The sequence below is a fragment of the Hypanus sabinus genome, chromosome 7, assembly GCF_030144855.1.
Source record: "Hypanus sabinus isolate sHypSab1 chromosome 7, sHypSab1.hap1, whole genome shotgun sequence".
NCBI lineage: Eukaryota > Metazoa > Chordata > Chondrichthyes > Myliobatiformes > Dasyatidae > Hypanus > Hypanus sabinus.
The window spans coordinates 22,611,233-22,637,574 of NC_082712.1; the positions used below are offsets into that span (position 1 = coordinate 22,611,233).

The 26,342-nt window shown below is 42.9% G+C and overlaps 1 long non-coding RNA gene across 1 annotated transcript in view; it reads right to left on the reverse strand.

The window, feature by feature from the left end:
* Positions 1-15,467: 15,467 nt before the first annotated feature.
* Positions 15,468-26,342, reverse strand: part of LOC132396294 (uncharacterized) — a 63,975-nt gene continuing 53,100 nt past the window's right edge. Inside the window, exon 3 of the long non-coding RNA XR_009512931.1 lies at positions 15,468-16,783. This is a non-coding gene — a long non-coding RNA (uncharacterized LOC132396294). The remainder of the gene's footprint in view (positions 16,784-26,342) is intronic.

Consider the following 26,342-nt stretch of genomic DNA (forward strand, 5'->3'; position numbering starts at 1 on the left):
CTACTTCCCATTCCCATTCACATGTCAGTACATGGCCTCCTGTACTGCGGCAATGAAGCCACACTCAGGTTGGAGGAATGACACCTTATATTCCTTCTGGGTAGCCTCCAACAAGATGGCATGAACATTCATTTCTCTAACTTCCCATACTTGCCTTTCTCCTCCTCTCCTTCACCATTCCCCATTCCTGTTTCCCTCTCTCACCTTATCTCCTTACCTGCCCATCACCTCCCTCTGGTACTCCTGCTCCTTCCCTTTCTTCCATGGTCTTCTGTCCTCTCCTATCAGATTCTCCCTTCTCCAGACCTTTATCTCCTTCAGCAATCAACTTCCCAGTTTTTTACTTCACACTCCTCCATTTCTCCCACTTTGTAGTTGTTCCTCCCTCCCCTCACCTTCTTAATCTGACCTCATCTTTATTTCCAGTCCTGAAGAAGGGCCTCAGCCTGAAACATCAACTGTTTACTCCTTTCAATGGATGCTGCCTGGCCTGCTGAGCTCCTCCACCATTTTGTGTACGTTACTTGGATTTCCACATCTGCAGATTTTCTTGTGGCATTGAAGCTGAGGATGCGGAATCACTCTCAGGTAACTTTGTCGCTTGTTACTCAGAGCTCATAGCTGCACTCTGGATTAGAGTTTGTTCATAATACTTTTATTAAGATGTCTGCATATCTTCAAAGTTCTCTTCCAAGTCCATTTCAGAATCAGAATCAGAATCAGGTTTATTATCATCAGCATGTGACATGAAATTTGTTAACTTAGCAGCAGCAGTTCAATGCAATACATAATCTAGCAGAGAAAAAAAATAATAAATAAAATTTAAAAAGCATAATAAATAAACAAGTAAATCAATTACATATATTGAATAGATTTTTTAAAATGGGCAAAAACAGAAATACTGTATGTTATAAAAAAGTGAGGTAGTGTCCAAAGTTTCAATGTCCATTTAGGAATCGGATAGCAGAGCGAAAGAAGCTGTTCCTGAATCACTGAGTGTGTGCCTTCAGGCTTCTGTACCTCCTTCCTGATGGTAACAGTGAGAAAAGTGCATGCCCTGGGTGCTGGAGGTCCTTAATAATGGACTCTGCCTTTCTGAGACACCGCTCCCTAAAGATGTCCTGGGTACTTTGTAGGCTAGTACCCAAGATGGAGCCGACTAGATTTACAACCTTCTGCAGCTTCTTTCGGTCCTGTGCAGTAGCCCCTCCATACCAGACAGTGATGCAGCCTGTCAGAATGCTCTCCATGGTAAAACTATAGAAGTTTTTGAGTGTATTTGTTGACATGTCAAATCTCTTCAAACTCCTAATGAAGTATAGCCACTGTCTTGTTTTCTTTATAACTACATCAATATGTTGGGACCAGGTTCGATCCTCAGAGATCTTGATACTCAGGAACTTAAAGCTGCTCTCTCTCTCTGCTTCTGATCCCCTATGAGGATTGGTATGTGTTCCTTCGTCTTACCCTTCCTGAAGTCTACAATCAGCTCTTTCGTCTTACTGACATTGAGTGCCAGGTTGTTGCTGTGGCGCCATTCCACTAGTTGGAAAATCTCAATCCTGTATGCCTCTCATCACCACCCGAGATTCTACCAGCAATGGTTGTATCATTAGCAAATTTATAGGAATGTATTTGAGCTATGCCTAGCCACACAGTCATGTGTATATAGAGAGTAGAGCAGCGGGCTAAGCACACACCCCTGAGGTTCACCAGTGTGGATTATCAGCGAGGAGAAGATGTTATCACCAATCCGCCCAGATTGTGGGCTCCTGGTTAGGAAGTCAAGGATCCAATTGCAGAGGGAGGTACAGAGACCCAGGTTCTGCAACTTCTCGATCAGGACTGTGGGAATGGTGGTATTAAATGCTGACCTTCAGTTGATGAACAACATCCTGAAGTAGTGTGTTGTCAGGTGGTCCAAAGCCGTGTGGAGAGCCATTGAGATTGCATCCACCATTGATCTATTGTGCAGATAGGCAAATTACAATGGGTCCAGGTCCTTGCTGAGGCAAGAGTTCAGTCTAGTCATGACCAACCTCTCAAAGCACTTCATCACTGTCAATGTGAGTGCTACCGGGCGGCAGTCATTAAGGCAGCTCGCATTATTCTTCTAGGCACTGGTATAATCGTTGCCTTTTTGAAGCAAGTGGGAACTTCCGCCCATAGCAGTGAGAGGTTGAAAATGTCCTTGAATACTCCCGCTAGATGGTTGGCACAGGTTTTCAGAGCCTTACCAGGTACTCCATCGGGACCTTCCGACTTGCAAGGGATCACTCTCTTTAAAGACAACCTAACATCGACAGAGATCACAAGGTGATTAGGTGCAGCAGGGATCTTCACAGCTGTAGTTGTGTTCTCCCTTTCAAAGCCTGCATAGAAGGCATTGAGTTCATCTGGTAGTGAAGCATCGCGGCCATTCATGCTATTGAGTTTTGCTTTGTAGGAAGTAGTGTCTTGCAGACCCTGCCAGAGTTGCTGTGCATCTGATGTCACCGCCAACCTCATTCAAAATTGTCTCTTCACCGTTAAAATAGCCCTCCTCAAATCAATCATCAATCCTGGTTTTCTGGTACAGGCCTGGGTCGCCAGACTTGAATGCTACAGATCTAGCCTTCAGCAGACGACGTACCTCCTGGTTCATCCACGGTTTTTGGTTTGGGAATGTACAGTATGTCTTTGTAGGCACACACTTGTCCACACAGGTTTTAATGAAATTGGTAACAGCTGCAGCATACTCATCCAGGTTCAAAGATGAATCCCTGAATACAGTCCAGTCCACCGATTCAAAGCAGTCCTGTGGGCGCTCCTGTGCTTCCCTTGTCCATATCTTCTTGATCCTCACTACTGGCGCTGCAGTCTTCAGTCTCCGTCTATACTCAGAGAGTAGACGTACAGCCAGGTGATCAGACTTCCCGAAGTGAGGATGTGGAATAGCACAGTAGGCATTCTTGATGGTGGTGCAGCAATTGTCCAGTGTGTTGTTTCCTCTGGTATTGCAAGTGATCTGTTGATGGTAATTGTTTAGTGATTTTTTTCAGACTGGCCTGGCTAAAATCTCTCAAAATGATGGTGAAGGCGTCAGGGTGCGCTGTTTCGTGCATGTTGCTCCCATTACTCAGATCATCTAAAGCCTGCTTGACATTGGCCTGAGCTGGAATGGAAACTGCAACCAAAATGACCCCAGAGAACTCCTGTGGTAGGTAAAAAGTTCGGCACTTTACTGCTAGATGTTCCAGGTCTGCTGAGCAGAATTGAGACAGCACGGATATATCTGTGCACCAAGAAGAGTTGATCATGAGGCATACTCCTCCACCTCTGCTTTTGAGAGATTTTATAGAGCTACCCTGATGGTGTATAGTAAACCATCAATCGGGATCGTTGCATCCGGTAGAGAAGGGGTTAACCAGTATTCCGTGAAACAAAGGACGCCCGCGGTCCTAATGTCCCTCTGATTCAGCACCCTGGCTCTGAGATCATCGATTTTATTCACCAGAGACTGCACGTTCATCAGCAAGATAGTGAGTATAGGGAGTTTAAAGTCCCTTTTCCTTAAATGCACTTATTTCTAGTTTGCGGGTTCCTGCACTTTTATAACAAAGCCCAACAGAAGCTTAAGGAACAGTACCTCATTCAACCATTCAGGTTTCTTGAAGTCTTCTTGACTCAATATTGAATTCCCTGACTTCAGGTAACTCACCTTCACTGTCTGTTTCTGAATGCCGGGTCAACCACCTGCAATATTTTTCTCAATAAGGACAGCTTGATCTACTGTGTATGTCCTGCAGCCCTGCAACTCACACCTCTTGCATTGTCTATTCACTCTCTAAATGCCCTTATTTCATAGCTCTTATGAAAAAATACTTGCGTTTTCTCTCCTAACCGTCCCATTAACCATTCTTCAGACAGCTTTGTTACAATTTATGCCCAGGGCAATCCTAACTTCACCCTCTGAGAATTGTCCTCTTGTCCATTCATCTCTAACCCTCCTGCAGCTTGATGGTAAGTAGTTTCACTCCTTCTCAATTCTGACACAGACTTTTCAACTTGAAACATTAACAGTTGATTGACAGCATGAACATAGATTTCTCTAACTTCCAGTAATTTCTCCCCCCACTCCTCTTTCTCTCTTTTTTCCATTCCCCATTCTGGCTCACCTCTGACCCCTTCATTTCTCCTCATCTGCATATCACCACCTTCTGGTGCCCCTTCTCCCCTCTCTTTTTTTCCATGGACCACTCCGCTCTCCTATCAGATACATTTATCTTCAGCCCTTTACTATTTTCCACCTATCACCTCGCAGCTTCTTACTTCCTCCCCATCCACCTACGTTTCCCCTCACCTGGACTCAACTACCAAATGCTAGCTTGTACACCACATGTAACTAGATAAAAAAGCATTGTCTTCATGCCAACCAGATAAATCATTGCTCTACCCACCTTCTTTTTCTGACATCTTCCCCTTTTTTTCCAGTCCTAATGAAAGGTCTCAACCCAAAGCGTTGACTATATGTTTCTCTCCATGGATGATGTCCGACCTGCTGAGTTCCTCCAGCATGTTCTCTGTGTTACATCAACAGTCTTTTGCTTTCCTCAGATGTTCCCCTAGTTGTTAAGTGGTTTCCAACACTGCTTGTATTTCAGATTTTTTAACAGCTGCTTTTTGGTTTTGTTTTCAACCCTCATTGCATCTCCTCTTGCTATGTTTTTTAGAGATCCCTGTTGCAGATGACTGAAAATCCTACTCTGCATAATAACACAGTGACCCAATGGCAGTCAACAGGGTGACAGTAGTGAGGTACTGTAAATTGTAACTACTACCAAACATGTAGCTTAAAAGTAATCACTTGTATAAATGATGAATGGGAGTGATCTACAAAGAGACTTGGACTCCTCCCACTTCCCTACATTGCTCAGGCAGGAGTCAAAGCTTCCGATGACAGTAAGGATGAAAACTGATGTTCGGTTTATTATCGTTACCTGTACCTAGATAAAAAGCATTGTTTTAATGCCAGCCAGGTAAATCATTCCATACATAAATACATTTGAGCAATGGAAAAGCAATGAAATTCAGAATGACAGAGTCACAGTTAGAGAGAAAGTGCAGTGTAGGGAGCCAAAGTGCAAGGATCATGACAAGATAGACTGAGAGATGAAGGTTCATCTTTATCATATAAAAAGTCCATTCATTAGCCTTATAACAGTGGGATAGAAGCTGCCTTTGAGCCTGGTGGTACATGTTTTCAGGCTTTTGTATTGTTTACCTGAAGGAGGTGGGTGAGAAGTGAGAACATGCAGTGCCAGAGAAAATTTGGAATATTTTGGCTGATTCTCCAAGACTGCAGGAAGTATAGACAGAGTCAACAGAGGGGATGTGGGTTTTTGTGATAGAATGTCCAATCCTGTCCATTACACCCCTGACATTTAGGGCATCAATGAAGGTCCTCCATCCTTGGAGGTGTTCAGGACTTCCTTCATCATGTCAGTAACTTCCTCTTTGTTTTCATTACTGTCAGTCATGCAAGTCCCAGGTGGAGACTCAGGAATACCGTTGCACTCAGATGTAGAAGGATTCTTCATTGCTGCTTTCCATAATAATTTTGTTTTACCAGTCAAGGTTGTTAGCCTTGGGCTGAATCCCCAATACTGGCGCACCCGTGGATAACTCTTAGTCTGGCCTCTACCCTGTTTGGCATGACTGACTCTAACAAGAGCCAAAGTATTAAGCCCTGACTCCAGCCAGCATAGCTCTCTGGGTCACTGAGGCATGCAAGCCTCCAAACCAGTACAAGGTTGTGGTCCTCTTGGAGGATAATACTTAAGTCCACAACTCTGCAATTTCTTGCGATCCTAGGCAGAGCAGTTGCCATGCCAAGGTGTAATGCACCCAGCCAGGATGCTTTCTATGGTGCAGCATTAAAAATTGGTGTGAGTGATCAGGACATGCCAAAGTTCCTCAGCCTTCTGCAGAAGTAGAGGCACTAATGTGTCTCAAACAAAATATATTAACGTGATGAAAGATACCTCAGTAAAGTGAGTAAAATGGTCTCTTTCTCTGTTTTGCTGTGGCATTCAAAGAAAGATCAAGGATCAACTTCATTCACCAGAGACATCGACAAGCAAAAAGCTGTGGTATGTTGGTGTGACATGCAACAAAAAACCAACTTTCAACAATTATAAGAATAAGGAATTATTTAAAAATAAATTTGCAGGCTAAAATGTGGATATGGAATAAAATGTGCAGAAATACACCAATACCAGCAAGTATTTACAATGTAAACAGCATTATAAATAGTGGTTTAAAGTGTTTATGGTTCACTGACTGAGTAATAGATAGAGTAAAAGATAAAGGCTGGGGGTGGCTAACTAGAATGGTTGATCAGATTAACTGCCTGGAGGAAAAACTTTTAAAATGCCACAATTTTTTGTTTTAATAGTCCTACAGCACTTTCCAGAAGGGAGCTTTTGAAAATGAAGTACATACAATCACAATATTGCGTTTTCATTTTGAAGAAGCAGATGCCACTAAACAAGCACTGTCTGAGCCAAACAGCATAATTAAAATAGAAATGGGGGAGGTCAAAATATAGCAATTCCTAAAAGAACAAACATTGACATTTCTACAAAGCAGAGGGCTAGGCAAAATAATTCAGAGGCGATTCAAGAGTCATAAGAAAAAGCCCTGGGGCAAGACACACTAATGAAGCCAAGACCTGTTAAAAAAAATCCATATAATAACAGAAAATGAGAATCAGAGCGAAATCTGGTGAGGAAGAAGAGCCAAAAACCTAATTATTTTTTATCTAAAGAAATACTAAGAAAGGTAATATAAGATATCGCGGCATGTGGTGGTAAGTAACTACAGAACTGAAGATAAGAGGATAATAAATCTACAATTAAAATAAAGATAAATAATTTTAAGCAGCTACATCCTATTCAATCAGATCCAGTACAGGGAAGCAATTTTCTGATACAGAGCGATCAAAGTGGATTCAGATATGGAGCAATGTCTGACGCACCCTTGAAGCTACTGTGCCTTTCAGAAGCTTTTGTCAATGTTCCCCATGAATAATTTGCAACTAAGAATAGATTGTGAGACCTGATACAAATCCAAAGAATAAGAAACGGTTATACTTTGTACATTGGCCAGTTGTTTTATACTTGTACAGAATCTCAAACTAGTGCAAGGCGGCAGAGATAAGAGGAATCACCAAGCTGGTGCGCATCTGAGGAAGCAAGTAATTGAAGGACGTACTAAAGAAATTTAAAGGAAAAGTGAGATTGGTCGGAGAAAATAGACCTGAAACTCCAGGAGACTGCAGATGCTGGAATCTGAGCCACACGCAAAGTGCTGGAGGTTTCTCAGTTTATCACATAGCATCTGTGGATGTCTATCAATGAAGCTGCCTGACCCGCTGAGTTTCTCTAGCACCTTGGCTGAAATTTCAGCATTGCTACTTCTTCCTACACAGCCCCCTCAGGTCAAAAATTACCTGTTCCCATTTCGGTTCAGTCAGTTTCGGGAGTTAAATGATCTAATGTGGGATTGGCAGAATGTGGTATTTGTAGAGCAGGAGGTATAGATGCCCTGGTGAGAGTCAGGGTCTGTGCAATTATACCCTAGTCCCTGCAGGACCCATTGTCTGGAAAGAAGAACAGGGGTGGGGGGAGGTATTTAGCAGTCTCCATTCTCCTCTCTATCTGGTTCTCATGACCTTGAGTCAGAGTATCTCAAAGTTTCCATGCTTTCAAGAGATGCCCCTTCACCTATCATGAGCCTGAGATCTGATAAGGATTCTGATTTCTTCTCCTGGGCTTTGAAGGTATATTGAATCTTTTGTTAATATCCCTGAAAATTTCTTGCTGTAACAGAGTTTTGATTTGAGTGTTCAATCCAAGAATCTGGTGTTGACTGAAGCAAAAGAGGTAGTCTGCCCTCCCAAGCCAACTGAATGTGATTACTGTGTCAGTGCAGGGGATGCTGCCCTGAGAGAGCTCACCTATCTTGACAGCCGGTCTGGAGGACATTGCAGAGAAGGTCAATGTCTCAGAAATACACAGAAGGGCAGCGGTCTCAGTAGACCCTGACCGTACCAACATGGAGTCGTACAGCACAGAAATAGGCCCATCAGCCCAACTAGTATTTGTCAGACAAGATATTCAGCCAGGCTAGTTCCGTTTTCCAGCAACTGGCCCATTGCCTTCTAAAGCTTTCCTATCCAAGTGCCTTTTGGCACTTGTTATTGGACCTGCCTTCACTGCTTCCTGCGGCAGTTCCTTGCACATCCACACCACCGTCTGTGCGAAAAGCTTGCCCCTCAAGTCACTTAAAGGCTCTCTCATCTTAAACCAATGTTCTCTTGTTAATGATCTTGCCAGAAAATCTCCATTTCCATGGGAAGCAGACAGAATGCATTGTCCCTACCTTTGTCCCTCATGACTTCATTCACCTTATTTGCCATGATGGAGGACTTAGTTTTTCAACCTCCTACAAACATGTGAACATACAGATTCGGAGCAGGAGAAGACCACTACTAAATTACATATGCTCCATCTGCCAGAACAAGTGGGATCCCGCACTGGCCACCCATTTTAATTCCACTTCCCATTCCCATTCCCATTCCGATATGTCCATCCACAGCCTCCGCCACTGTCGTGATAAGGCCACACTTAGTTTGGAGGAATAACACCTTATATTCCGTTTGGGTAGCCTCCAACCTGATGGCATGAACATGGATTTCTCAAAGTTCCAGTAATGCCTGCCCCACCTTCACCATTTCCTATCCCTCTTGTCCCTCAACTCATGTTATCTCCTTGCCTGCCCATCACCTGCCTCTAGTGCTCCTCTCCCCTTTTTTCTTTTCTTCAATGGCTTTCTATCTCTTTCATCAATCAACTTCCTAGCTCTTTGCTTCATCCCTCCCCCTCCATGTTTCACCTATCGTCTGGTGTTACTCTCTCCCCTCCCCCTACCTTTCAAGTGTACTCCTCAGCATTTTTTCTCCAGTCTTGTCAAAGGGTTTTGGCCCGAAACATGACTGTTTTTTTCCATAGATTCTGCCTGGCCTACTGAATTCCTCCAGCATCTTGTGTGTGTTGCTCGGAATTCTAGGCTCTGCAGATTTTCTCTTGCTTGTACTAAATAACATTACTGATTCAGGAATTAAAGTAGATTTATTATCAAAGTTTTATGCAGCATACAATCCTGAGATTCTTCAAATGGGTTCCCACAGACAGCCACAAAACAAAGAAAACCGTGTTACCCATTCAAAGAAAAACAACTCAAGAAAAGAATAAATCATACGAACGGCAAAAAATGAGCAAAAAAACGCAGAATACAAAAACATCAAACCGCAAAGCCCTCTGATGCACCATCAATAACTCTCTGCGTGAGGCGAGATATAGGCTTTTATTGGCTGGAAGAAAGAACAAGCAGCAATTGACCACCACACTGCATCCTGGAGACTGAGGCCGGTGCGGAGTCCCCAATCGCCTTTATACCGCGGTCTGTGGGAGGAGCCACAGTCAGTGGGGGGGGGGGCACAGGAGCAGTCAGCGGGGGGGGGGGGGCGTGTCCAGACAGGTATATGTAGTTCACCACTCCCTCCAACAGACCAGGAATGTTCAGGTTGGCTTAGCTATGTGCAATCTAACTCTGAATTGATCATAGACTGCAGGCCACAAAACCAGTCCGCCTTGATCGAAATTGCAGAAAATAGAAATAAAAAAGGAGCGACTGTAAACATATCATAACTACAGAGCCAAATCTAAAAACTTTGGCAATTAAACCTTGCCGGAGACCCAAGGCACAGGAGCCATCCTTCAGCAGCATCAAGCATGAAAGAGAGAGAGACTAATCAAACACAGGCAGCTTCCTCCCACAATAGTGAGGGGCAGCGAGAGAGAGAGATGATATGACTGTAGGTTCAACTTCATACTATTGCCTGTCCCTAGTAACTTTTCCATTCAATTCAATTCAAGTGCAATTGGCATGCAACCGTACATGAATATGCATAAATACAGCTGAAGGAGACAGTGTTACACCAGGGTCGAGGTGTAAAACACAGTACCAGCAGTCACAAGTAGCACAAAGCGCACATGGCAAGTACATAATAGAAAGATAGAGCCCCACGATAAAAAGATCAGATGCAAGCCATCAATCCCACAGAAATCTTCAGTCGAGCACAACAGAGCTTGTTTTCGGCCGAACAAACACTGGGGAGGGCAGCATCGACTCGTCGGTTCCACATCATTGCCGATGGAACACACCAGCTCTGATGCCTCTTTCCCAGCGGCAGTAAACAGGCGACACTGCAGATTGAAGCCTTCTCCTCGCACATACATGCCAGCAAGCGCACATAGGATATCAGTTATATACAACCGCTCAAAATATATGTGTATATAATCCAGATCTTGAGTCTATTGAAATCGTCAATTGACCACAATCGAGCTTGTCTTCTGCCATGCGAACCCTGGGCATCAACTCCAGCCTAGGTGCTGCGCGATGCAACCCCCCAGATAGAGCAGAGCAGCACTGACAGCTCTCTCCTGGTGGCTCTAAACGAGCAATACTGTGACCTAACATAAATGATCGAGGCCACGCAGCTCCCGCACTAGTTGCCCCTTCTTTCCACCAATAAGTCACTGAATTGAATTTGCAGCATTCCACATTAACAATATCCAAAAGGGTCTTGCGATCACATGAAAAGCAGCCAAGGCAGTCACTCGCTATTAGACTGTACACCTCCTTCGACTCAGGCATGATGCACAGCTCCTCCATTTTCTCCACCAGCGAGCAACTCGCTGATGGGGTAGGCCTGCAGTACTTTAAGTTCTTAATATATAGCAGGATCTTGCGGTCATTAGAAATATGTTGAAATACAACAGTAGCACCTTTGTTGTCCCCGTAGAAGCTGCTACGACTAAACATGCCTCCATCATACCAAAAAAACCCCTTTGCTACTGGAAGTCCTGTGGTGAACTACATATACCTGTCTGGACATGCCCCCTGCTGACTGCTCCTGTGGCTCCTCCCACAGACCCCTGTATAAAGGCGATTGAGGCCTGAGCCCGGCCTCTCAGTCTCCAGGATGTAGTATGGTGGTCACTCACTGCTTGTTCCTTCTTCCAGTCAATAAAAGCCAATATCTCGCCTTATGTCTCAGAGTGAGTTATTGATGGTGCATCAAGGCCATCATTTCATTTTGACCAGAACTTGTAAGAAGATATCACTAATAGATATTGACAAATGGCACATTCAAGTTGCAAGTGTATATGATGACTGATACATTGAATCTTCATTCAGCCACTGCAAAGACTCCATGGAGTGAGATGACCAAGCCCTGTATAAAAGCCCCCTAAATGTTTCTCTGATGCATTGTTTATAACCATATAACCATATAACAATTACAGCATAGAAACAGGCCATCTCGGCCCTTCTAATCCGTGCCGAACACTTACTCTCACCTAGTCCTACTGGCCCGCACTCAGCCCATAACCCTCCATTCTTTTCCTGTCCATATACCTACCCAATTTTACTTTAAATGACAATACCGAACCTGCCTCTACCACTTCTACTGGAAGCTCGTACCACACAACTACCACTCGCCGAGTAAAGAAATTCCCCCTCGTGTTACCCTTAAACTTTTGCCCCCTAACGTTCAACTCATCTCCTCTTTTTTGAATCTCCCCTATTCTCAATGGAAAAAGCCTATCCACGTCAACTCTATCTATCCCTCTCATAATTTTATATACCTCTATCAAGTCCCCCTTCAACCTTCTGCACTCCAAAGAATGAAGACCTAACTTGTTCAACCTTTCCCTGTAACTTAGGTGCTGAAACCCAGGTAACATTCCAGTAAATCTTCTCTGTGCTCTTTCTATTTTGTTGATATCTTTCCTGTAACTCGGTGACCAGAACTGTACACAATACTCCAAATTCGGTCTTACCAATGCCTTGTACAATTTTAACATTACATCCCAACTCCTATACTCAATGCTCTGATTTATAAAGGCCAGCATACCAAAAGCTTTCTTCACCACCCTATCCACACGAGATTCCACCTTCAGGGAACTATGCACCATTATTCCTAGATCACTCTGTTCTACAGCATTCTTCAATGCCCTACCATTTACTATGTATGTCCTATTTGGATTATTCCTACCAAAATGTAGCACCTCACACTTACCAGCATTAAACTCAATCTGTTTAAGGAGGTAAATTGAGGGCTGTTGATGAAGATGAGGACATCTTTGAGGAGCGATGCCTCAAAAAGGCATCATTCATAATTAAGGACCCCTATCCTACAGGACATGCCCTTGTTTTATTGCTACCATCAGGAAGGAGGAACAACTTCTTCCCTTCTGCCATCAGGTTTCAGAATGGACAATGAACCCAGGAACCCATATAATTAAACTACTACATATATATCACTGTATATACAGTACTTACTGTAGTTCACAATTTTTATTATGTATTGCATTGTACTGCTGTCGCAAATACAACAAACTTCATAACATATCCCAGTGATATTAAATCTGATTCTGCTTCTGATTCTGCTTTGAAAACAAATGTACTGACTTTCTGGTGCAGAGAACATGGGGAAGGAGGTCCTAATTATACTTAGAATCAGAATCAGGTTTATAATCACTGACAAACATTGTGAAATCTGTGCTTTTGTGGCAGCATACAGTACAATATATAAAAACAACTGTCAAATAAATAAATAAATGGATGGATGGATAGTGCAAAAGGGGAATAGTGAGGTAGAGTTCATGGACGGTTCAAAAATCTAATGGAGGAAAGGAATAAGCTGTTTCTAAAATGTTGGCTGCATGTCTTTAGGCCCCTGTACCTCCCCTCTGATGGTAGTAACGAGAACGGGGCATGTCTTGATAGTGCAGGTCTTTAATGAGGCATTCTGCCTTCTTGCGGCACCATCTTTTGAAGATGTCTTTGATAGTGGGTTCCATTGCACCTATGATGGAGATAGCAGTATCTATCCTTCTGCTGCTTCTTTTCATCTTACTGTATGTAATGGAACTTCCCTACCAGGTGGAGATACAATCATCCAACATGTTCTCCATCGTAAAACTGTAGAAACTCAGGAGGTTCTTTGTTGACATACCAAATTTCCTCAAACTGTTGAAGAAATATTGCCATTGGCATATCTTTTTACTATTATATATTATAAAACACTGTTTTTATATGTATATATATTATGAATAAGGAATACATTGAGAAAAATGTATCCTGTAATGGTATGATAACAAAATTTCTCTGGGAAATTTGACTTTTTCAAATTATTTTCTTCCCTAACACTGGAAATCCATTAAACAAGGGAGAATTTTTCAAAGTCATTGGCCTGGACGGAGTATTGTGCCCAGTCTAGCATCCTGAATATTATCAAAGAGAGGATTCTGATATCATCAGGTACAAGGGAATTCAGTTAAGTAGCAAATTCATTGTAAACAGAATTGCTCTACTTGGATGAAAGAAGAGATAATTCCGGAAGGGTTATTCACAGGGGAAAACATTTTTGCATGAATAGACAGGAAGGACCATTTTCACACTGAAAGGTTCAAATAACTCTCTTCCTGTCATATCATTACTCGTTGGTCCTGATGTTAGTCATTCATCTTTATAGTCATGCACTAAGGTAGATGGAATAAAAGCATAGACTATTTTCTAAATGGGGAGAAAATTTAAAAATCATTAGGAGTCCTTGTGCAGATTGAGTCAGTGATAAGGAAATCAAATGCAATGTTAATACTCATTTTGAGAGGACTAGAATAAAACAGCATGGTTGTGATGCCGAGGATTTATAAGGGACTTGTGAGGCTGCACTTGGAGCAGTTTTAGGCTTCATCTGAGAAAAGATGTGCTGGCATTGCAGAGGGCCCAGAGGAGGTTCATGAGAATGATTATGGAAATGGAAGAGTTAATGTATGGGGAGCACTTGATGGTTCTTGGGCCTGTACTTGTTGGAATTTAGAAGAATGAGGGGGGATCTCATTGAAACTTATCAAATATTGAAAGGCTTAGACAGAGTGGATGTAGAAAAGATGTAACCAAAGTGGGTGAGCTAAGGACCAGAAAGGACAGCCTCAGAACACATGGGTATTCATTTAGATCAGAGATGGGAAGGAATTTCTATAGCCAGAGGGTGGTGAATTTGTGGAATTCATTGTCACTGACAGCTGTGGAGGCCAAGTCCTTGAATATTTTTAAAGCTGAGGTTGATAGGTTCTTGGTTAGTCAGGGCTTTAAGGGTTACAGAGAGAAGGCAGAGAATGGAGTTGAAAAGGATAATAAATCAGCCAATAAATCTATAATGGTACAGCAGACTCCATGGACTAAGTAGCCTAATTCTATGTCTTATGGTCTTATTAGCTCAGTTTTTTATCTCTTCATGGTCTGTCTTCCTGGGTATTTCCTGAAACTCTACATTTCATAACTTTCATGTTCCTTTGAGTTGGCTCTCTCCAAATACCTCTCTATCTCTGTGATACCCATCATCCTTGGTGTTGGTTAAAGGTACTGGGATGTAGTGAGAGACCTAGTTTTGCAAGAAATCCATACAGTTCATTTCAAAATGTAAGTACCTTAACTTTGCGAAAAGCGACAACAGAACACAGAATATAATGTTCTGCTTACATTTATGGAGAACGTGCAGTGCAGGTAGACAATAAGGTGAAAGAGTCATGACAAGGTCAACTGACAGATCAAAAGTTCATTATCTTCATACAGGAGGTCCATTAAGAGCTTTCTATTAGTGGGATAGAAGCTGTCCTTGAGCCTGGTGGTAAGTGCTTTAAAATTTCTGTATCTTCTGCCCAAAGGAAGAGAGGAAAGAGAGAATCTCCAGGTGAGAGGGGGTTTTGATTTTTATGGCTACCTTACTGAGAAATTGAGAATTGTTAACAGAATCCAAGGAGGGGAGATTGGGCAGATTTCTCGTGGTCTTGGGCAGAGAAGCTGCCACAGTAAGCTGCGATATATCTGTGCAGAGAGTAAGAGTTCACTCAGAGATCAGGGTTCACCTTCAAAACACGGTTTTTCTTTATTACAAGCTGACTTCAACAGGGGAGTCACTCATCCTGGAATGAAAGCTCCCTCATCTAAAGTTTTCATCACTCTTATACTATTTCTTATGTCCCTTTGCCCCCACTGTCTCTACCTCACATGTGCATGTGTATGTACTGTAGCGTGAGGTAAGCCTTTTGCAGTGTCAAACATCAGCACCTGTGTGCTATGTGCAGTTCCACTTCTACCTTAGATGTACAATGGTAAACTTCCATTCTGCAATTTAATGAAGCCACTGTTAGGCTAATATACAGACTTGAGTTTACCATAATTCAGCTTGACCTACCCTGTAGGGCCCCCTTTATCTCACTACAACATGCTCATCCACCCCCCCCCCCCATCTCTCTCTGCTGTTCAACAGAGTCAAGAATTCACTGTTCCCCACTATGAATGTACTTCCCCCTACTACAGTCCGGATAAGGTGTTTTCAATGGTGTATCGATAAAAATTGGTGAGGATTTAGGGGAACAGGCCAAATCTACATTACTGTGGAAAAGCTAACACGTATGTATATATATGAGTCGTCCAATCTCATCCATTTATATAGGTAGGGTGCCTAACACTCTTGCACTATACTGTATTTGTCAATGTGGAGTGGAGAATGAGTTTGTAAATCTGGCAGGAGCAAAGAATGTTGGGAATGGCAAGGGTGGAGTGCCACGAGAGGGTGTGGGACAGGTGGTAGGGAAGGAGTGCCAGGGACGGAGGGTGCTGCGGGTACAGACACACCTAATCATGATTCATCGGGCAAGGTCATCTGATTCAGTACAATTGGCTTACTGATCATTACAGAATGCCTGTCTGGTGCTTCCCACTCCTTCCCCTCTCCCCTCCCCTTTTCCAAACCATGACCCCCCTTTCCCTGTCCCCTTCCCATTCTCAGTCCACAATAGAGACCCATATCAGAACCAGGTTTATCATCACTCACATATGACATGAATTTTTTTTTGTGTGACGGAAGTATGGTGTAATACATAAAATTACTACAGAACTGTGCAAATGTCTTAGGCATCTTAGCTATATATAGTTGTCTAAGTCTTTTGCACAGTACTGTACTATCTACTAGATGGCTTTATTTGTAGTTAATCCTCAGGGTATCACTGGCTTTACAATAATAGAGTTATTCCACTCGTCCCCACTCAAACCTTTCAGAATTTTCACCCTCTCAGTTCAAGTTTATTGATATTCAACCATACACATGTATACAGCTAAATGAAACATTGATCCTCTGTTGCCAAGGTGCAAACACACAGTATATATAGTCAATAGAGTGCATATAGTTATAATCAGCATGCACATGGGCACCACAGTAGTGTTACAGTTAGTGCAACACTATTACAGGTCGAGGCATTCCCGAGTTTAAAGTTCAGTTCTGGCACTGTTCTGTAAGTAGTATCTGTACGTCCCCTGCATGGAATGTATATGTCTTCTCCAGGTCCTCCGTTTTCCTCCCTCAGTCCCAAGACGTACTGGGAACTGATCATTGTAAACTGTCTCAGGATTAGGTTAGGGTTAATCGGGCTTGTATGCGGTTGCCGCGAAGCAGCAGCAAAAAGGATGAGAGGAGACCAGTGCAGGATGAGAGTGTGCCAGTGAGTTGAGGATCTGAAATGATAAATGTTTCTCTTTCCACAGATGTTGCCTGACCCCCTGAGTGTTTTCAGCCTTTTCTTGTTTTCATTTCCATTAACAGATGGAGCTGTAAACAAAGGATATAGATTTAGGATATTTGCCAAAAAAATCTCAGTGAAGAAATGAGAATTATTTTTGTGCAACAAGTTATTGGGTTCCAGAAAACACAGATTGTAAGTGTGATGAAACCAGCCTCGCTATTAACCTGCAAAAGGAAATGGCACGTCTGACTAAAATGAAGGAATTTGCAGGGACATTCAAATGGAGACACAAGTGACTTCTGATGCTGGAATCCAGAACAATAAACAATCTGTTGGAGGAACTCAATGTGTCAAGCAGCACCTGTTGAGGGGGAATGGAAATGCCAATGCTGTGGTTAAAAACCTACATCAGGACAAAATTCAATAGTTCTATCACAGGTCTGTGGGCTGAATGGCCTCTAGCAGTATTACATCATTGAGAGATTAGGCATTTACTCTCGATTTTTCCTCCCTTATAATGGAAGCGGTAAATAAATGTTTATTGCTTTTTGCATTTAAGAGTCATGGTTTAAAGCAGATAAAATCCTACAAATCAAGTTATATACAGTTATATTAAAAGTAGAGGCAACAATCATTAAAAAAAATCAAAGAAGCATTGTAGAGGTCAGAGAGGTAAAATGGATGAAGCATGCTGAAGTCAAGGAGAAGCCAATTTACCCAGCAAGTCTTTGAACTCATTGAGCTTGTAAGGTATAGATCTGAGATTGATGTAAACACCATAGTGCAAGGTTTAAAACAAAGATGTGGAGAAATTTCTTCAGCCAGAGAGTGGGGAATTTGTGGAATGTAATACCATGGGCAGCTGTGGAGGCCAGTCCGTTGGGTGTATTTAAGGCAGAGCTTGATGGGTTCTTGATTGGACATGGCATCAAAGGTTATGGGGAGAAGGCCGGGGAGTGGGGCTGAGGAGGGGGAGAAAGAATCAGCCACGATTGAATGGCGGATCACACTTGATGGGCCAAATGGCCTAATTCTGTTCATGTCTTATGGTCTTATGGTATGGGGCCCTATATGAGTAATTCTGAGTGTAGCCATTCCTAATAATGGAAAAATCAGATAGCGTGGTTCCCTCTGAAGGCACATAAAGTTAACAGACTGTCACAATAGGCAATAAAAATCATGTGTTAGCAGATGATATGAAGCCATACTGCCTCATCAGGGTACATTTCATAACTCATTACAGCAAATTATCACTGCATTAAACAGCTTCACACTGATAAATTCATTGTTTGAGAGTTTTAAGCTACTATTGTGTGGATTTGTACTTAAAATACTGTAGATACACAAATACTTACAGCCCTGAAGGCACAATCCAGTAAAAAGAAATCTGCTATATTCATGATAGTTCATAAATGAAAAGCTATTTTCATGGAATGGTAGCGCTAGCATATTCTATTGTGCTTGTGCTCTTCCTTCGGAAGAACTATACAATTGGACATAGTCTCCTTCTCTTTCCCTAAAGCCATGAAATAATTTCCTCTTTAACTATTCATGTGTGGATTACTGATGAATCAGCTTCCTGCACCATTACCATTAATGGCAGATAGCTCAGTGGAAACAAAGATCTCTCTATGTCACTTCTGATTGTTTTGCCAGTGCATTTTTGTAAGTAGGTTATTTGGGATGCTTTTCACTGCCCAGTTATCTTTGTAAAATTCTGTCTAAGGTAAAGATATGCATTAATTTATTGATGCTCGACCTCTTTCAGAACACCCAAAGCACTACAATCAATGAAATATTCTGGTATAGGCTCTTTGTAATATATTTTACACAACAAAATCCCACTGTGCAATAACCAGATAATTGTTTGTTTATAATATTGGTTGAGTGATCAGTATTGCCCAGGAAATTGAGAACACGTCCCAAAGGTCATTGACTGGACATGGTGACCCTTTCTATCACCACAGATGCTTCCTGATCCAATGAGTGTTTCCAACATCTGCTATTTTTGTTTCAGATTTCCAGCATTGGTAGCTTTTGTATTGTTCTGATTTACCATGCAAGGAACCTATGTTAGAGCAGAGTCTGTCTTTCAGAGAGGAGATAGTGAGAGTTAAAGGGGCAGCACAGTGGCGTGGTAGCAAGTGTAATGCTTTACAGCCCCTGCGATCTAGGTTCAATTCCCACTGCTTTCTGCGAGGAGTTCGTGTGTTCTCTCTGTGACTGCGGGGGTTTCTCTGAGTGCTCCAGTTTCTTCCCACATTCCAAAGGCGTCCAAATTAACTTCCGTAGACTGTGGGGAATGCTCTGTTGGCACTGGAAGCATGGTGACAATTGCAGGCATCCATCCTAGGGCTATGTCAGCTGTTGACACAAATAACACATTTCATTGAATGCTTCATTGTTTTTCTGTACATGTTGACAAATAAATCTAATATTAACATTTCTTTTTTCAGTCAAAAATAAGCTCCCAGTCAAGTAAGTGAAGAAGGCATCCAATCCACAACCTAATGGATGACAAAGATCATGAAAAGCAGGACAAACATGAAAAGGATGCTTCTGGGAGAAAATGAAAGTTGAGCTCTACAAGTGGACTAAGGTAGGAAATGTAAAGATGAAAGTTTTAAAAAAGGACTGAGTAAGGCAATGAGAGTCTACAAAAATTTCAGGGTAGTCAGCCCGACATTAGTTTGTAAAAAATCAGCTGTGAGGTGGCATCAATTATCCTTCATTCTTCTATTTAACACCATAACATCTATTTAACACCAGCTTATGAACATACATTCGGTGCCCACTTTATTAGGTAGCCTATCCATTCAAGGTTCAGCATGTGCAGTTGCTCTTCTGTACACCATTGTTGCAACGTGTAGTTATCTGAGTTACCATCACCTTCCTGGTCAGTTTGAACCTGGTCTTTCTCTCTGACCTCTCTCATTAACGAGGCATTTTCACCAACAGACCTTCTGCTCACTCGATGTCTTTTGTTTTTACACACTATTTTCTTTAAACTCTAGAGAACAATGTACAAGAAAATCCCAAGAGATCAACAGTTTCTGAGATACTCTAACCACCCCATCTGGCACCAAAAATCATTCCACGGTCAAAATCACTTAGATTATATTTCTTCCCCACTCTGATGTTTGGTCTGAACAACAACCGAACCTTTTAACCATGTCTGCATGTTTTTATGTAGTGAATTGCTACCACATGATTGGCTCATTCGCTATTTACATTAATGAGCCAGGTACAGGAGTACCTAATAAAATGGCCATGGAGCGAAAGTTTAAATATATAAAACCCACTGTCAAAATTAATCTAACAATTGTGATACAAGAAGAGTGTCAAACTAATGCGACATAAACCTGGAACTCCCGATTCAGTAATACTAGGCATGTTATGCAGAATTGGGTGGAAATTGGTTTGTACTATTTAAGACACACAAAAAAAGAATGCTATTCTTTCATTCTCATCATTCTGGCATTGTCATAGTTTTAACACATACCCACAAGGCAAACCCAATGATTATAAGGAATCCCTCACTAATCCCTAAAGACGTCGCTGAACAGACTCTGACATGTCGGATGATAAAAAGAGCGAAGTATTTGCAGCCCAACACTGATAGAGATTCTGACACACAACATTAAGCCTACAGTATTAAGCCTCAGTATGACTGAGACAATTCTCTTTGCTATGTGAAGTTGACTTGATGAATTATAAATACCACCACTTCAAGGTGTGTAAAATAAAAGGGTTAGAGCAACTTCTGAATAAATCCTTTGAAATTTGAGTCCAGTTCCACCAACAGTCCAATTCACATAAGGTGTAATTGGACAAATAAATCATCTTGTACTTCCTGGGCAAAAGTATAATGTAATTTAGAAAGTTGGCCTTCAAATAATACTTCCTTTTTTACAACAGAGGAACAAAAATTGCTGGTAGATTTCTTAGTGAATATTGGCTGGAGAAAGCTTCTCACCTGAAATTTTTTACTGAAGAATTTCATGGTACTTGCAGCTTTAAGGCCAATTGGTTGTGTTTATTTTTGATACTCTATATCAGCCTCCTTCCACTTTCAAAGTTCAAAATTCAAAGTAAATTTATTATCAAACTATGTGCTGTATATGTCATTATCTTGCAGGAGTTCACAGGAAACAAAGAAAGACAATAGAATCATTGAAATACTACACACAAGGACAACTAATGTACAAAAACCCCAAAGATATTGAAAATCTGAAATTAAACAGAGAGAAGCTCATCATGAGGCAAATCAAGACCCTGCTGCCCCCCTCACTAGACCCCCTGCAGTTCGCGTACCGTCTCAACACTTCAACAGACGACACCATTGCCATTGCCCTTCACCTGGCCCTAACCCACCAGGACAAAAAAGACACATACGTTCAAATACTGTTCATAGACTTCATTTCAGCATTCAACACAATGATCCCTCAGAAACTGATTGGAAAGCTGAGCCTACTGGGCCTGAACACCTCCCTCTGCAACTGGATACTACACTTCCTGACTGGGAGACCACAGTCAGACCGGATTGGAGATAGCATCTCCAACACCATCACACTGAGCACGGGGGCCCCCCAGGGCTGTGTGCTCAGTCCACTGCTGTTCACTCTGCTGACCCATGACTGTGCTACAACACACAGCTCGAACCACGTCATCAAGTTCGCCGATGACACAACCGTGGTGGGTCTCATCAGCAAGAATGATGAGTCAGCTTACAGAGAGGAGATGCAGCAGCTAATGGACTGATGCAGAGCCAACAATCTGTCTCTGAATGTGAACAAAGCAAAAGAGGTGGTTGTTGACTTCAGGAAGGCATGGAGCAACCACTCTCCATTGAACATCAAACATTGACAGCTCCTTGGTAGAGATCGTTAAGAGCACCAATTTCTTGGTGTTCACCTGGCGGAGAATCTCACCCAGTCCCTTAACACCAGCTCCATAACAAAGAAAGCCCAGCAGCGCCTCTACTTTCTGCAAAGTCTGAGGGAAGTCCATCTCCCACCCCTCATCCTCATCACATTCTACAGGGGTTGTATTGAGAGCATCCTGAACAGCTGCATCACTGCCTGGTTTGGAAATTGCACCATCTCGGATCGCAAGACCCTGCAGCGGATAGTGAGGTCATCTGAGAAGAGCATCGGGGTCTCTCTTCCCGCCGTCACGGACATTTACACTACACGCAGCATCCGCAAAGGAAACAGCATTATGAAGGACCCCATGCAAACCTGATACAAACTCTTCTCCCTCCAGCCATCTGGGAAAAGGCACCGAAGCATTCGAGCTCTCACGACCAGACTATGTAACAGTTTCTTCCCCCAAACCATCAGACTCCTCAATACCCAGAGTCTGGACTGACACCAACTTACTGTCCTCTACTGTGCCTATGGTCTTGTTTATTATTTATTGTAATGCCTTCATTGTTTTGTGCACTTTATGCAGTCCTGGGTAGGTCTGTAGCCTAGTGTTTTTTTTTCTGTGTTGTTTTTATGTAGTTCAGTGTAGTTTTTGTACTGTTTCATGTAGCACCATGGTCCTGAAAAACTTTGTCTCATTTTTATTGTGTACTGTACCAGCAGTTATGGTCAAAATGACAATAAGACGTGATTTGATTTTACTTGGCTTGACTTGAAAAGTGCTGGAAATGCTAAATAATTGAGGCAGTATTTGTAGAGAGAGAGGAAAAATAGTTAATGAATAGATTCTCATGAAATATAAATGTCCTGAGACATTAACTTTATTACACTGTACACAGATACAATCTGATCTGCTGTGCTTCCAGCAAACTGCTTCTATCTACAGATATACCATGGCAAGCATTCGGACTGGTTGCATTGCTGTCTGATATACAGCCACTAACACAGAAGATTGTAAGAGTCCCCAGAATTTTGTAAACTCAGTCAATTCCATCTCAGTCACAAGCCTCTCTACATTTGAAGACATCTCCCAAAGGTGGTGCTTCAGGTAGCAGCATCCATCATTAAGGACCTTCAGCATCCAGGACATGCCCTCTTCTCACTATCACCAGGAAAGAGACAGGAGCCTGAACATCCACCAACATTCCCTCTCATTTTTTTTAACACCTGACTGGACCAACCATTGCTCTGAGCAGGAAATTTTTATATGTCCTGAATACTGCACAGCACTTTATTTTTCTTTGTATTTTGTATTTTAATATGCATTTTTTGTAATACGCATACTATGAATATTTAGAATTAAAATTGAAAAATTGCAGGCTTTTGATTGTATTTATTAATTGAAGGCTGTAATGGATTATAGTACAGCAGAGAAATCATTCACATTTCATAAACTTTTTCTCATCTGTCTCTGACAATCCATTGACAATAAAAACCATCCAGATTAATTTCACATCCAGATGAAAGACATGTCTTAATCCTCATGAGATCATCTGTTTCTGGATTTAGATTTGATTGAATTCATAAGACAGAATTTTTGTTCGCCGTCAGCACTAGAAGCTTGAAAGATTCCAACAATGTCAACAAGAATTGAGTTCAATGGCACAGCAGTTTATTAGCAAAGAGCTAATGACTTCCATTCTGTGTTTATTGTTACAATTTTTAACAGAGTTATAACTTGAAAAACTGCCAAGCTAAATACATTGAAGCTCTAAAATGTTTCAAAGTAAGGACTGTGATATGTTTATTACTTAGAACATTTATAGATTGTATTTATTGATACATAATTAATTATAGCTTATTTCACAATGATTTGAACAAAGATTTCAAAATTATATCAACATTATATAAAACAAATTCCAGCTGTATGGCAACAATGGCTATGTGTGTAGGAGCATTTCAGTTACTGCTTGGCATCACACCAGTGGAGCTTAGAGGGAACAGTGAGACCCACACGTTATGTTTTAGGAACAGCTTCTTCCCTTCAGCCATCAGGTTTCTGAACGTTCAATGAATCCATGAACACCATCTCACCATTTCTCTCTTGCATTACTTATTTTTACTGCGACTTATAGACCATGAGACATATGAGCAGAATTAGATCATTCGGCCGGTGCGTCTACTCAACCATTTCATTATGGCTGATCATTTCCCACATAATTTTTCATGCCTATCAACCTCGGCCTTAATTACACCCAATGACTTGGCCTTCACAGCCACCTGTGACAATGAATTCTACACACTCACCTCCCTCTGGATAGAGAAGTTCTTCCTCATCTCAGTTCTAAATGGACACCTCTCTATCCCGAGGCTGTTCCCTCTGGAACTAGACTCCCCCAACAAAGGCAACAACCTCTCCTCGTCAGCTATTTAGGCCTTTCAATATTCAATAGGTTTCAATGAGATGCCCCTCATTCTTCTACATCCTGCTGAGTAAAGTCCCAAAGCCATCGATCGCTCTACAGGCAATACGCCTTTCAGTCTCAGAAGCAACCTCGTGAACCTCCTCAGGGCCCTCTCAATGTTAGCACAGCCACTCTTAGATAAGGAGCCCAAAACTGCTCACAATACATCTAATGAGGCCTCACCAGTGCCTTATAAAGCTTCAACATTACATCCTTGCTTTTATATTCTAGTCCTCTCAAAATGAATGCTAACATTAAAATTGCCTTCCTCACCACAGACTCGACCTGCAAATGAACTTTTAGGGAATCCTGCACAAGGACTCCCAAATCCCTTTTCACCTCAGGTTTTTGAATTTTCTCCCCATTTAGAAAATAGTCTGTGCTTTTATTCCTTCTACCGTAGTGCATGACCTTATACTTCGTGATACTATATTCCATCTGCCACTTCTTTGCCAATTCTCCTAATCTGTCGAAGTCCTTCTACAGCTTTCTTGCTTCCTCAACACTACCTGTGTCTCCACCTATCTCCGGATTGTCTGCAAACTTGGCCACAAAGCCATCGGTTCCATCATCCAAATCAATGACATACAACGTAAAAAGAAGTGGTCCGAACATCAACCCCTGCAGAATACCACTAGTCAGCACAGCCATTCAGAAATGGCTCCCTTTACTCCCACTTTTTGCCTGCTGCTAATCAGCCAATAGTCTATACATGCTTCTACCTTTCCTGTATTACTGTCACGGTGTGCTACACGCAGCACTAAAATAACGACACGGAGTCGGTAAACTGCAATTAAAGAAGAAGATTTTATTCGAACTTCACAGCCTTGCTTTAAAGCCTCCCTCATTCCACCCTCCCTGGGCGCAGATGCTGTAAGGGGCACGTACTCACAAACCCCCGCAGGCTTTCCCTTTGTTGGTGAAGCAGACCTGGCGCCCTTTTGGGACTGGCCTTTGTGCTGGCGCGCTGGCTATTTGTGAGCCGGTTCGAGTGCGCTAGGAAGTGGGTCGCCACATAACCCACCCCCCCCCAGAACCGGCGATAAACCCCCCAATGTCCACAGTCTGGGCTGGACCCTGTTTGGGAGGTCGGCCTCTGCGCCGCGGTGCCGGAAACTCGACCGGTTGCGCCACATCCACATGGGCCAGTTTGAGTCGGTCCACCGTGAAAACCTCCTCTCTCCCCCCAACGTCCAGCACGAACGTGGACCCGTTGTTCCTGAGCACCGTAAACGGCCCCTCGTAGGGCCGTTGCAGTGGTGGCCGATGCCCGCCCCTTCGTACAAACACAAACTTACAGTTCTGCAGGTCTTCGGGTACGCAGGTCGGGTTCTGCCCATGCTGCAAAGTGGGTATGATGCCCAGGTCAACGAGCCTCTCGCGTAGTCTGCCCAGGACTGCTGCGGGTTCTTGCACTTGCCCCCTTGGGGCTGGGATGATCTCCCCAGGATGACCAGTGGTGCGCTGTACACCAACTCGGCCGATGAAGCGTGCAGATCGTCTTTGGGCGCCGTGCAGATGCCGAGTAGGACCCAGGGAAGCTCGTCCACCCAGTTGGCTCCTCGCAGGTGGGCCATGAGAGCCGACTTTAGGTGACGGTGGAAACGCTCCACTAGTCCGTTCGACTGTGGGTGCTAGGCAGTTGTGTGATGCAGCTGAGTCCCCAAAAGGCTGGCCATAGCTGACCACAGGCTGGAGGTAAACTAGGTGCCTCTGTTGGAGGTAATGTAGGCCGGTACACCAAAGTGGGACACCCAGGTGGTGATCAGTGCCCGGGCGCAGGATTCGGAGCTGGTGTCGGTGAGCGGGACCGCCTCTGGCCATCTTGTGAACCGGTCCACGATAGTCAGGAGGTGCCGCGCTCCTTGCAACACTGGCAGGGGGCCCACGATATCCACATGAATGTGGTCGAAACACCGGTGGGTGTGGTGGAACTGCTGTGGCAGAGCTTTGGTGTGCCGCTGCACCTTGGCCGTCTGGCAGTGCATGCACGTTCTGGCCCATTCACTGACCTGCTTGCGGAGACCGTGCCAAACGAACCTGCTGAAGACCAGACCTGGCCTTTGTGGCTATTTGTGAGCCGGTTCGAGTGCCCTAGGAAGTGGGTCGCCACATTACTATGTTAAGCAACCTCACATGCAGCAGCTTATCAAAGGCCTTCTGAAAATCCAAGCATACAACAACCACTGGTTCTCCTTTGTCTATCCTGCTTGTTATTTCCTCAAAGAATACTAACAGATTTGTCCAGCAGGACTTCCCCTTGGAGAAATCATGATGACTTCAGCCTGTTTTATCATGTGCCTCCAAGTACC